We start from the raw sequence: 790 nt of genomic DNA on the forward strand, positions 1-790 counted from the left end.
TGACTCATTTGCATATGAGAGTGCTTTTATGGGTTAAGGCGTGCACAGCAGCGCTCAGTCGGGGGTGTACTAGGGTAATGCGAAAGTCGGTGGCATAGTCGCACTACTCAAGCCCATACATATACATACATGCACAAACATTAACTCTAGTTTAAATTTCATGACGATAGCGGTAGTGCGAATGCTTCGGGTTTTTCCACACGCCTTCTTCCATACACCACCTACCAATTTCACATACATATGTATATGAATGTATGTATGTTTGTTTAAATTTGCATATCGTTTACTCCTAATGTGATTATCGCATGTATGCATGTGTGTGCATAGCTAATGTCGGCAAGTTTTTTTTTGCATTTTTTGGAAAAAGTTTACTTCAACATAGCCACCAAACTAAATGAAGAAAATCCTCAACATATTTTTTCGTTTAGCAAATTACGGTAAAAAGCGGAAGCTCGCTGCTCGTTTGCTCTTCCGCAAGGGTTAATAAGTAATTTGTTCGCCGTACAAAGGATGTTATTATTTTTCAATAAAAAACGAAAACTTTTAAACACGCAAAGAGTACTTAAAAGCACTTAGGGCACTATATGGTAATCGTTAGAGATACTAGGTGAATAATTCTAAAAGGAAAGTGAATTAAAAACTTTAAAATACTGGACTAAATTTTTTATAGTTGATGCTTAATAACAATACTAAATTGGTGCTCACAGAATAAAAGATTATGTGGAAGGCCGATATGTGTGACTACGAAGAGCTTGACAAGCTTACCGACAGAGGTAATGCACAACGATTA

Source organism: Bactrocera dorsalis, chromosome 5, assembly GCF_023373825.1.
Source record: "Bactrocera dorsalis isolate Fly_Bdor chromosome 5, ASM2337382v1, whole genome shotgun sequence".
Classification (NCBI taxonomy): domain Eukaryota; kingdom Metazoa; phylum Arthropoda; class Insecta; order Diptera; family Tephritidae; genus Bactrocera; species Bactrocera dorsalis.